The sequence below is a fragment of the Bufo bufo genome, chromosome 5 (assembly GCF_905171765.1).
Source record: "Bufo bufo chromosome 5, aBufBuf1.1, whole genome shotgun sequence".
In the NCBI taxonomy this organism is placed as follows: Eukaryota; Metazoa; Chordata; class Amphibia; order Anura; family Bufonidae; genus Bufo; species Bufo bufo.
This window is the reverse complement of record NC_053393.1, coordinates 460,646,844-460,659,329: the sequence shown is the minus strand read 5'-3', so window position 1 is coordinate 460,659,329 and position 12,486 is coordinate 460,646,844. Positions and strand designations below refer to the sequence as shown.

The 12,486-nt window shown below is 46.3% G+C and overlaps 1 protein-coding gene across 1 annotated transcript in view; it reads right to left on the bottom strand.

Annotated features, from left to right (window-relative positions):
- Positions 1 to 12,486, bottom strand: part of LOC121002306 (ATP-dependent translocase ABCB1-like) — a 106,707-nt gene that overhangs the window by 80,607 nt on the left and 13,614 nt on the right. The gene's annotated exons all lie outside the window — the stretch shown is intronic.

The window sequence follows — 12,486 nt, the reverse complement described above, 5'->3', positions numbered from 1 at the left end:
AACGTATAAAATAATGAAACATAGTAGGATATAATGTCCTCTAAAGCTTCTTATAACAGCTGCCACCAGCCTTTCCATATTGGCATGTGAGCACAGTAGTCCTATGTCAGCTGGTATCACTTCACATTACACAAGTCACAAACCTGCCAAGAAATGTCTCACTTTGACTGAACAAAAAGGTTCCTTAGTACCCATTTATTTACATCAGCTTATTTAATCTGCCAACTAGTTTCTTGTAGTATCTGAACTTCTCCCACTGAGAAAACTTCAGTCATCAGTTTCACTGGTGCAATGATGACATTGTGCTTATTGATGTCCAGGTATCACGGTCGGCGTGGCTATCACATACGTGACACAGAGGGAGGGAACGAGGAAGGCCCTGCCCAAGTGAGAGGGAAGGTGGTGACCCCTGACTCACCTGGCGGCTGGCACCTGGCTGCCCTGACGTCCCTAGACGGGTTCCTCACCCGTACGCCGATCACGTGCCTAAAGCCCTGGCTTTCCCTGAGCTGAGCCCTAGATAGTGAACAGGGCGATGGGAACACTAGTCCGCACCACTAGCTCTAAGGGAAAACACCAAGGGGAGGACAGACAACACAGACTCAACATATAATCCCAGGTGGGCGACAACAGGAGACAACAATAAGCCCAACAGGGATCCGGAGGGTAGCACTCTGGAACGACAACCAGGATTCACAACTCCAGTGGGTCAGTATAGATGTCCAGGCAGGAAGCTCTATAACTGGCAACTAGAGAAGTGTGAGGGGAGAATATAAGGAGGTTGGGAGTGGCAGACAAGAAACAGCTGAGGAGGAGAAGCTATGGATCCCTGAGTGAGACAAAAAGGATAGCAAGGCAAACACAGAAAACAATCACTAAGAAACAACGTGATCTTTAGATATAGAGCGCGCAGCCACCCGCTGCGACTTCCTGACCCCGGGTATAACGGAGTCAGACGTGGCTCTTGATACCCTCGTGACACCAGGACTCACATGCTCACAGGACTCTCTGCCTAACACACTGTCAGCCCTTTTCCTGTTTCCTGCTTAAAAACCTTCCCCAACTGTCTCCTGAACTTTGGTTCCACCTCACTTATTAACCCTGCTGATACACAGCACTCAAACACTGTGACTTAAGGGTGTATTAGACACCCCAATGCCGCAGACGATTTTCAGGAGGGAAGTGTTCCCTCCAGCAATCACCAGATAGCTATTGGAGGACACAGCTGCTTTTACATGCAGCAATGTCCTCCGTGGCATGGGGAGAAGTGATCGATATGCCATCGCTCGTCCCCATGCAGGACAGTGGTGTGCCGGCAGCAGATCGCTATTAGCGTGATCTGCAAGCGACACCATTGTGATTTTTACGTATGCTTAAAAATAACAATTGTCCGATGAACGAGCGTATGCTTGTTCATCAGGCAATTGGAGGCAGTATTGGGGTACTTTCACACTAACGTTTAAGTTTTCCGATATTGTGTTCCGTCATAGGGGCTCAATACCAGAAAAAAAAATGCTTCAGTTTTGTCCCCATTCATTATCAGTGGGGACAAAACTGAACTGAATAGAACGGAATGCTCCAAAATGCATTCCGTTCCGTTTAGTTGCATTCCCATACCGGAGAGCAAACCGCAACATGTTGTATTTTGCTTTCCGCCCTGGGATGCGGAGAAAGACGGATCCGGCATTACTCCCAATGCAAGTCAATGGGGACGGATTTGTTTTCTCTGCCACAATAGAAAACGGATCCGTCCCCCATTGACTTTCAATAGAGTTAATGACGGATCGTCTTGGCTATGTTAAAGATAATACACCCGGATCCATTCATAACAGATGCAGATGGTTGTACTATCAGTAACGGACCCTGCCGGGTCCATCAAAAACGCTAGTGTGAAAGTAGCCTTAGACTGCCAGATGATTGCTAACGAGTGTTCATAGGAACTAGAGTTGAGCGGACACCTAGATGTTCGGGTTCGATGGGTTCGTCCGAACTTCGGAAAAATTTTTGAGTTCGGGACCCGAACCCCATTGAAGTCAGTGGGGACCCGAACCTTTGAGCACTAAAATGGCTATAGAAATGTCATGGAAAGGGCTAGAGGGCTGCAAATGTCGTCAAAATGTGGTTAAGAGCATGGCAAGTGCACTGCAAACTAATGTGGATAGGGAAATGTCTTAAAATAACATAAAATAGGGAAAAGCTATTGAGGCGCAAATGATGGCCAAAAGAGTATAGCGGAAATGTGGGACAAATTATTGAAGTGCAAATGTGGTACAACTTGTTTAAGTTTAAGCATCGACTCACAGGAGGTGGCGCGCATCAATTAAAGAAGTATTTCAGAAATTTTATTCCCCGTCACCTATGCAGAGCAGGGGTTTATTCACGTCTAAAATTGCATAATGTCAACCTAAGAATGTAACAGAAAAATAACAGAAATTTATTAACCTGTCTACTTGAGCAGGGGTCTATGACAGAAAACAATTGTTTATTGTCACCCGAAAATGTAAAAGAAAAATTACTGAAATTAATTTATTAAGCTGTCAACTAGGTAGAGGAGGGGTATATTACACCCAAAAATTGGTGAATTTGATCCTAAAATGTAACTGACAAATGTTAATTTTTTTTTTTTACCGGTCTAATCGGTATATCAGTGGTACATCACACCAAAAAATTGCTGAATTTCACCAGAAAATGTAAGGCCTCGTTCACACGAGCGTGTCCGGATGCATCCCGATGCATTGCGGCAAACCCGTGCGATTGCGTTCGGTTTTTATCGCGCGGGTGCAATGTGTTTTGCACGCGCGTGATAAAAAACAGACTGTGGTACCCAGACCCGAACTTCTTCACAGAAGTTCAGGTTTGGGTTAGTTGTAGTGTAGATTGTATTATTTTCCCTTATAACATGGTTATAAGGGAAAATAGCATTCTGAATACAGAATGCATAGTAAAATAGGGCTGAAGGGGTTAAAAAAAAATAACAACATTTTAACTCACCTTAATCCACTTGTTCGCGCAGCCGGCATCTCTTGTGTCTTCATCTGTGAGGAAAAGGATCTTTGATGATGTCACTACGCTCTTCACATGGTCATTCACATGATCCATCACCATGGTGATGGATCATGTGATGGACCATGTGATGAGCGCAGTGACGTCACCACAGGTCCTTTACCCAGGTCCTGAAGAAAGAAGAGATGCCGGCTGCGCGAACAAGTGGATTAAGGGGAGTTAAAATATTTTTTCTTTTTTTTTTAACCCCTCCAGCCCTATTTTACTATGCATTTTGTATTCAGAATGCTATTATTTTCCCTTATAACCATGTTATAAGGGAAAAATAATAATGATCGGGTCCCCAACCCGATCGTCACCTAGCAACTGTGCGTGAAAATCGCACCGCATCCGCACTTGCTTGCGGATGCTTGCGATTTTCACGCAACCCCATTCATTTCATATGGGGCCTGCGTTACGTGAAAAAAATACAAAGAGGAGCATGCTGCTATTTTCACGCAACGCACAAGTGATGCGTGAAAATGACCGCTCATGTGCACAGCCCCATAGAAATGAATGGGTCCGGATTCAGTGCGGGTGCAATGCGTTCACCTCACGCATTGCACCCGCACGGAAATCTTGCCCGTGTGAAAGGGGCCTAACTGCCATTTTTTTTTTTTTTTTTTACCGGTCTACTAGGTATAGCAGTGGTACTTCACACCCCAAAATTGTTGAATTTCAACCGAAAATGTAACTGACAATAATTTTTTTTTAACCGGCCTACTAGGTATAGCAGTGGTACTATACACCCAAAAATTGCTGAATTTCACCCGAAAATGTAAATGACAATATATATATTTTTTTGTTTTTAACCGGCCTACTAGGTATAGCAGTGGTACTATACACCCAAAAATTGGTGAATTTCACCCGAAAATGTAAATGATAAAGTAATGAAATGATATAAAATAAAATACGTACAAATAAAAAAAAATATTTGATTTAGGAGGTGGAGTTCCACATGGAGTAGGAGTTTGAGGAGGCGGTGGACGTAGCGGTGTAGGTGGAAGCTGCGGTGGATGGAGGACGAGGTAGCCAACACAGGGTTTTGGTTTTAATTATTTAAAAAAAAAATTAGGGTACACTCTAAAAGAGTGTGAAATTTCCAAAATACAAGAATGAGCAATTGCGCTGCAGTATAACAATGGCTGGTTAGTGCCGGTATACATGTCTATTGTGTCCTGAAGAATCCATGCCTGGTTCATTTTAATGAACGTGAGCTTGTCCACATTGGCTGTGGACAGGCGGCTGCGCTTGTCTGTGATGACGCCCCCTGCCGTGCTAAACACACGTTCAGATAATGCACTGGCTGCAGGGCAGGCCAGCACCTCCAAGGCTTAAAGGGAAAGCTCAGGCCATGTGCCCAATTTGGAGACCCAGAAGTTGAAGGGCGCAGACACGTCATTCAGAACGTGTAGGCATGTGCACACATACTGCTCCACCATGGTAGTGAAATGCTGCCTCCTGCTAAGACGTTCCATATCAGCTGGTGGTGCTGGTTGTTGTGGCGTGCTGACAAAGCTTTTCCACATTTCAGCCATGCTAACCCTGCCTTCTGAGGTGTAGAGATGTCCTGAACTATTCACCGGCGAACAGTTCCCGGCGAACATATGCGATGTTCGGTCCGCCCCCTATACGTCATCATTGAGCAAACTTTGACCCTGTACCTCACAGTCAGCAGACACATTCCAGCCAATCAGCATACCCTCCCTCCCAGACCCTCCCACCTCCGATAAAAAAGCAAGGACGGCAGCCCTCTTAGATTCATTCTGAAGCTGCAGTGTTAGTTAGAGCAGGGAGAGTGCTGCTGCTGCTGAATTAATAGGGAAAGCGTTAGCTAGGCCAGTGTTCTGTGTCCACTCCAGTCCTCAAAGACACATCTGCTGTAAGGACAGCGTCCTAACAGCACCCCAAAAAGCCCTTTTTAGGGCTGGTACATCAGTCTGCTTTTAATTATTTTTTCTATATATATATTGCAGTTGCCTGCCCGTGTGTGAGAGGCCACCGGCCTACAGACTGTACTGTGCCCACTGCCCACCACTCATATCGGGTGGCACAGTACCTTGCAGATAAAAAAGTCATTTAATTTTTTCTCTGTAATATAATTGCAGTTGCCTGCCAGTGTGTGTCAGGCCCACAGACTGTACTGTGCCCACTACTCATATAGGGTGGCACAGTACCGTGCACGCATAGTACCACTAATCTAAAAAAAAATGACAGGCAGAGGCAAGCCACCCCACAGGGGCCGTCGTGGTCGTGGTGCTGTGATTTCCTTTGGCCCTAGAATAATGCCCAGTGTTCAGAGGCCACGTACCCTGAGCTCGAAAAGTTCTGAGGACATAGTTGACTGGCTAACACAGGACACCCAATCTTCTACAGCTTCCGCTCGGAACCTTGACGCACCATCCTCCTCCAGCTCAGCTTCGGGCACCTCTCAAGTTACCACTCGCCCGCCTGCCATCACCACCAACACTAGCACCACAGCCGCTTCACTTGATCTGTCAGAGGAGGTATTTACACATCAGTTGGAAGAAATGAGTGATGTGCAACCATTATTGCCAGAGGATGTAGATAACAGGGATATGTCTCAGTCAGGCAGCATTACACACATGGACGTAAGGTGTGATGATGATGAGTTGTCAGATACAAGTGAAGCGGATGATGATGACGATGTGTCCGTTGATGTCACGTGGGTGCCCGCTCGAAGAGAAGAATAACAGGGGGAAAGTTTAGATGGGGAGACAGAGAGGAGGAGGAGACGAGTTGGAAGCAGGGGGAGGTCGTCGCAAGGAGCTAGTGGCACAGTCAGACAGCATGTATCGGCACCCGGGGTCAGCCAGATAGCACGCCAATCAACGCATGCTGTTGCCACCACCAGAATGCCTTCATTGCAAAGCTCAGCAGTGTGGCTTTTTTTTGTGTGTCTGCCGCTGATAACAGCGATGCCATTTGCAACCTGTGCCAAAAGAAACTGAGTCGTGGGAAGTCCAACACCCACCTAGGTACAACTGCTTTGCGAAGGCACATGATCTCACATCACAAACGACTATGGGATCAACACATGAGTACAAGCAGCACACAAACTCAAAGCCACCATCCTCCTCCTGGTCCAGCATCTTCAGCCACATCAACCACTGCTGTCCTCCTTGCCCCCTCTCAACCACACTTTTCCGATATTCAGCGGCAAAACAACATGCCAGTGAGGCGCTTGATTTGCGACAGCCCGACACGTTGGAATTCAACGCTCCTAATGTTCGCCTGCTCCAACAAGAAAAATCAGTCAACGAGTATTTGTATGTCCGGGGTGCTAGGACAGCCTCTGCGGAGCTGGGTATTTTTTTACCATGTTACTCATGCGCAATGCCTGTAGGCTCATGCGTCCTTTTGAGGAGGTGACAAACCTAGTCAGTCGCACCGAAGGCACCATCAGTGACCTCATCCCATTTGTTTTCTTCCTGGAGCGTGCCCTGTGAAGAGTACTGGATCAGGCCATAGATGAGCGTGAAGAGGAAGAGGAAGAGTTGTGGTCACCATCACCACCAGAAACAGCCTTATCATCGCTTGCTGGACCTGCGGCAATGCTGGAAGAGGAGTCTGAGGAGTCATAGGAGGAATGTGGCTTTGAGGAGGAGGAAGACCAACCACAGCAGGCATCCCAGGGTGCTCTTTGTCACCTATCTGGGACCCGTGGTGTTGTACGTGGCTGGGGGGAAGAACAGACCTTTAATGAGATCAGTGAGGACGAGGAATGGGACATGAGTAGCTCGGCATCCAACCTTGTGCAAATGGGGTCTTTCATGCTGTCATGCCTGTTGAGGGACCCTCGTATAAAAAGGCTGAAGGAGAATGACCTGTACTGGGTGGCCACGCTACTCGACCCCCGGTATAAGCAGAAAGTGGCTGAAATGTTACCGAATTACCGGAAGTCGGAAAGGATGCAGCAGTTCCAAAACAAGTTAAAAAGTATGCTTTACACAGCGTATAAGGGTGATGTCACAGCACAACGGGAATCTAACAGGGGAAGAGGTGAAAGTAATCCTCCTCCTACCACGACTATGCCGGCTAGGACAGGACGCTTTACAGACGTGTTGTTGATGGAGGACATGCAGAGCTTTTTAAGTCCTACGCATCGCCACAGCCCTTCGGGGTCCACCCTCAGAGAACGACTCGACCGACAGGTAGCAGACTACCTCGCCTTAACTGCAGATATCGACACTCTGAGGAGCGATGAGCCCCTTGACTACTGGGTGTGCAGGCTTGACCTGTGGCCTGAGCTATCCCAATTTGCGATAGAACTTCTGGCCTGCCCCGCTTCAAGTGTCCTGTCAGGAAGGACCTTCAGCGCAGCAGGAAGTATTGTCACTGAGAAGAAAAGTCGCCTATGTCAAAAAAGTCTAGATTACCTCACCTTTATTAAGATGAATGAGGCATGGATCCCGAAGAGACTGACAGTGGGGATGCATTTGACTAAAAAGGCCTGATGAGATGCCTTGGGATAAAAATGGTCCCCACGCTACTGTATTTAATCTCTGCATGCCAGATGACTTGCGTGACTTCTCCGCCACCAACTAGGGTTCAAGCCGCAATGTTTTAGTACACTTTCTGCCTGGAAAACAGCAGCGGCTGCAACAATACTTTATTTTTCAGGCATGTGTACATGCCTAATTTTTCTGGCCTCTGGTGCTGCACTGTGGCACATACATGTGGCCTCTGGTGCTTCACTGTGGCACATACATGTGTCAACTCCCCTTCGTGATCATTACCTTGTTGTGGTAAAGGGGCTTGCATATCACAATGATGCAATCACCTCTATGAGTGTGTTGGCAATGTTGGCACACCCCAGATAAGGTCAATGCTTCATTGTGAACAGACCAAAAGCAATCGGCTGGATAATTTTTCATAGAAAAAACAGTGACAGACCAAACTCCCTGTTTAACGCACCGCAAACAACCGCAAAGAGTTGTCAATAGTTGACACACTCATGACATAAATTTTATTCCTCTATGCGTCAATCTTGGTGTAGTGATGACTGTGCTGGTGCGCACGATCGGGAGATTGCAGGCAATGGCGGTTTTTCAAAGCCTATGGTCTTGCTGAGGTAGTTCAGTGACAGTTAAGTGACCCAGAAAACAATGATTTGTGATCATTAAAGCTTACCCAACAATGGGCCCACACTGCAGAATCATTGTTTTCTGGGTCACTTAACTGTCACTGAACTACCTCAGCAAGACCATAGGCTTTGAAAAACCGCCATTGCCTGCAATCTCCCGATCGTGCGCACCAGCACAGTCATCACTACACCAAGATTGACGCATAGAGGAATAAAATTTATGTCATGAGTGTGTCAACTATTGACAACTCTTTGCGGTTGTTTGCGGTGCGTTAAACAGGGAGTTTGGTCTGTCACTGTGAAGCAGGCGTAACCCTCACACTACCTGATCGATACAACATCATACCTGATCGTATACACACACTGGAAGTTTTAAAGCACGTTATTCCAAACAATTTAGGAATGTTAGGTGATTTATGCCCTTTATGGATTAAAACCCGACTCTGCGTCAACTATATATTTTTTCCATGGGAGTTTTGCCATGGATCCCCCTCCGGCATGCCACAGTCCAGGTGTTAGTCCCCTTGAAATAACTTTTCCATCACTATTGTGGCCAGAAAGAGTCCCTGTGGGTTTTAAAATTTGCCTGCCTTTTGAAGTCTATGGCGGTTCGGCCGTTCGCGAACATTTGCGTAAATTCGCATTCGCCGTTCGTGAACGGAAAATTTGATGTTCGCGACATCTCTACTGAGGTGCTGGCGGTGCTCCAGCTGCCTCGTCCTCTTCCTCGTCCTCTGCCTTCGCCTTGTGCTTCCACTGTACCCCCGCTGTTAGGTGGGAATGCCACCAGCAGCGCGTCTACCAGCGTGCCTTGTACTCGCGCATCTTACGATCACACTCCAGTGACAAAATTATGGACGGTACGTTGTCCTTGTAACGGGGATCCAGCAGCGTGGCCACCCAGTAATCAGCAGCAGTAATCAGTATCAGTCTCCACCAGACGGAATGACAGCATTTCAAAGGCCAGTAATTTAGAAATGCTGGCATTCAGGGCTAGGGATCGCGGGTGGGTAGAAGGGTACTTCCTCTTCCTCTCCAGCGTTTGGGATATGGAGAGCTGAACGCTTCCGTGGGACATTGTGGAAATGATTGGTGACCCAGGTGTTGGTTTTGCTTGCAGATCCTCTGTTTGCGGGGTGCCAGGTGGCACTGTCACTCCAGAGGTGGATGAAGAGGCCGCGACTGCAGCAGAAGAGGAAGCAGGAGGAGCCAGAGACTTTTCTTGGTTTTTGAGGTGTCTACTCCACTGCAGCTCATGCTTTGCACTTAAATGCCTGGTCATGCAGGTTGTGCTCAGGTTGAGAACGTTTATGCCTCACTTCAGGCTCTGATTGCACAGCGTGCAAACCACTCGTGTCTTGTCGTCAGCACATTGTCTGTAGAACTGCCACGCCAGGGAACTCCTTGGAGCTGGCTTTGGTGTGCTCGGTCCCTTGCTGCAATGGGCAGTAGGAGGCGTACTGTCTAGAGGATGGCCGCTCTGCTTTTGCACCCTGCTCCCTCTTCTGCTGTGCTGGTGGCTCTGTGCGACCACCGCCTCTTCCTCCGAACTACATAGGTCACTCGCATGACCTTGATTACATATGGGGTCGAAGACCTCATCGTCCTCCACATCATCTTCCACCCAGTCTTTACCCCTGCCTTCCTTGTCGGTCTGCACACTTTCGAAAGCCCCAGCAGTTGGCACCTGTGTTTCGTCATCATCCGAGACGTACTGCGATGGTCCTCCCATGTACTCATCTTGAAAGATAAGTGGTTGGGCATCGGTGCACTCAATCTCTTCCACTTCTGGGGCAGGGCTAGGTGGATGGCCCTGGGAAACCCTGCTAACAGAGTCATCAAAAAGCAGAAAAGACTGCTGCATGACTTGGGGCTCAGACCTCCAAGGGGGTGAGGTGAAAGACTGATGGACATCGGCTGCAGGTGCCAACTGTGGTCTTTCAGCAGGAGACTGGGTGGGAGACAATGTGAAGGAACTGGATCCACTGTCAGCAACCCAATCTACTATAGCTTGTACTTGTTCAGGCCTCACGATTCGTAGAGCAGCATTAGGCCCGACTAAATACCGCTGCAGGTTTTGTCGCCTACTCGCACCTGAGAAAGGGGTTTCACTTGTGCGTGTAGCTGGCACAGATCGACCACATCCTCTCCCTGCAACAGGAGCTCCACCAGCAGCACCACGACCTGGGCCACGTCCCTTATTTGACACTCCTCATATTTTTCGAATTTAGGATCTTGCCCTAAATGGGTGTATCTCACACAGTCTGAACCAGTGTAGGCCTAAATTAAATATTTCTTTGCACAAAATGGCTGTATTTCAAATGCCTGATTCAAACCCCTGTATGTAGAGGGAGTATCTCACACGGTGTGAACCAGTGTAGGCCTAAAGGAAGTATTTCTTTGCCCTAAATGGCTGTATTTAAAATGGCTGTATTTAAAATCCCTGAATCAAACCCCTGTATGTAGAGGGTGTATCTCACAGGGCCTGAACCAGTGTAGGCCTGAAGTAAATATATCTTTGCAAAGAATGGCTGAATTTCAAATTTCTGCATTTCAAATCCCTGTATGTAGGGGGGTATATCACACGGTCTGAACCAGTGTAGGCCTGAAGAAAATATATCTTTGCCCAAAATGGCTGTATTTAAATTGGCTGTATTTCTAATGACTGATTCAAACCCCTGTATGTAGAGGGAGTATCTCACAGGGCCTGAACCAGCGTAGGCCTGAAGTAACTATATCTTTGCACAAAATGGCTGTATTTATAATGCCTGATTCAAACCCATGTATGTAGAGGGAGTATCTTACACGGCCTGAACCAGCGTAGGCCTGAATTCAATATTTATTTTCACAAAATGGCTGTATTTCAAATGGCTATATTTCTAATCCCTGAATCAAACCCCTGTATGTAGAGGGAGTATCTCACAGGGCCTGAACCAGTGTAGACCTAAAGTAAATATATCTTTGCACAAAATGGCTGTATTTAAAATGGCTGTATTTAAAATCCCTGAATCAAACCCCTGTATGTAGAGGGAGTATCTCACACGGCCTGAACCAGTGTAGGCCTGAAGTAAATATATCTTTGCACAAAATGGCTGTATTTCTAATGCCTAATTCAAACCCCTGTATGTAGAGGGGGTATCTTACACGGTCTGAACCAGTGTAAGCCTGAAGAAAATATATCTTTGCACAAAATGGCTGTATTTCAAAAGGCTGTATTTCAAATCTCTGAATCAAACCCCTGTATGTAGAGGGGGTATCTCACACGGTCTGAACCAGTGTAGGCCTGAAGTAAATATTTCTTTGCCCTAAATGGATGTATTTCAAATGGCTGTATATCAAATCCCTGATTCAAACCCCTGTATGTAGAGGGTGTATCTCACAGGGCCTGAACCAGTGTAGGCCTGAATTCAATATTGGTGCACCAAATGCCGGTATTTAAAATTTCTGAATCTAACCCTAATGTATTAAGGGTGTATCTCACAATGACATCTGCATCAAAGACTGCAACCAAATTTTTTTGTGCCCAAACGAGTGTTTAACAACTGAATTTGACAGCAGTATATAAGCCTGTAATTTCACACGTGCTGATGCTGGAAGGCCTGAAAATAGTGTTTGTCAAAAAAGTGTGGTTTTTCAAACCCCAGAAAATGATGGGTGTATTTCTAGCTTAAATTGCACACGGACTAATCCAGATGTTGTAGATTGCAAAATTGTGTTTTTTTGGTAACAGAAATATGAAAGATGTATATATTAAACTTGAATTTAACACTTGCAGAACAGGAAAATACTGTTTCTTGAAAAAAATTGTGTGTTTTTCAGACCCCAGAAAATGATGGGTGTATTTCTAGCTTAAATTGCACACTGACTAATCCAGATGTTGTAGAATGCCCAAAAAGTATTTTTTTTTGTAACAGAATATGAAAGCTGTATATATTAAACTTGAATTTAACACTTGCAGATCTGGAAAATACAGGTTTTTTTTTTTAAATATTGTGTGTTTTTAAAACCCCAGAAAATGATGGGTGTATTTCTAGCATAAATTGCACACTGACTAATCCAGATGTTGTAGTTTGCCCAAAAAAATTGTGATTTGCAATGTCCCAAAAGCTCAGATGCAGTGCTGGTGCACTGAGCTTGCATAAAATGGTCAATGGCCTCAGGGCAGGGTATAACGATTGTTTCCTGCACCCACACAACTATTTGTAGGTAGATCGCTGAGTTAGATTCTCTCCTATTCTCTCCCTGAAATCACAAGTCCAGCAGCATCCTCTCCCTACACTTGTAACAGCAGAGTGACGTGCAGCACTACGTGACTCAAGCTTATTTAGAGCCTGGGT